Raw genomic sequence first — 734 nt, 5'->3', positions numbered from 1 at the left:
TTTTTAAAAAGCTAAAAGGTTCACTATTACCGTAACTGTACCAAGTATGCAAAAGTAACAATGTACTTTTCAAAAAGTAACTTAAATCACAGAACTACTGCCCTGATGTTATCTGTTCCAACAGTTTCCAACCTTTTTTATTTTGTGGGAAACTTACAAGTCTGTTCCAAAACACTCAAGCATTTTTACCTAGTAACATAGGTATATTTCATACTTTTGCTGGAGGAATTTCTCTCTACTAGTTTCTATACTCCTTGGTAACCTCCCTAAATCTATACATCTAATAAGTGGAGAAAAAGTCTTCTACTTATACTAAATCCAAGCCAATTTATGCAATTTTCTAAAACAAAGTAATCCAAAGAACATAAGATACATTTAAGACCAGGGAGAAATAAAAACAAAAAGAATTAAACATACTGAACAAGACAAGAATACCAAAGTAGCTTTTTCTCTCATATCAGTAAGATGAGACTTACGAAAAGTAACCAAATAAATTTAAAATGATCTTACCTTAAAACCTGCTTGCTTAAGAAAGTGCCCAAGTTTTCCAGTAATCTCTTGAAACCTTTCTTGTTGCCAATTAACCTGATCCATCTTATTGACTGCAACTGCGAGTTGGGTCACTCCAAGAGAACGAACCAAGAGTCCATGCTCTCGTGTTTGTCCCCCAGTCTCAAATCCAGCTTCAAACTCTCCCCTGCTGGCATCTACAACTAAAATAGCTACATCTGCCT

General features: G+C 34.9%; 1 protein-coding gene across 2 annotated transcripts in view; it reads right to left on the bottom strand.

The window, feature by feature from the left end:
* The window catches only part of HBS1L (HBS1-like translational GTPase), an 86,811-nt gene that overhangs the window by 16,189 nt on the left and 69,888 nt on the right, over positions 1–734 (bottom strand). The gene's annotated exons all lie outside the window — the stretch shown is intronic.

This window comes from Bison bison, unplaced genomic scaffold (assembly GCF_000754665.1).
Source record: "Bison bison bison isolate TAMUID 2011002044 unplaced genomic scaffold, Bison_UMD1.0 scf7180017864198, whole genome shotgun sequence".
NCBI lineage: Eukaryota > Metazoa > Chordata > Mammalia > Artiodactyla > Bovidae > Bison > Bison bison.
This window is presented reverse-complemented; position numbering and strand designations above follow the sequence as displayed.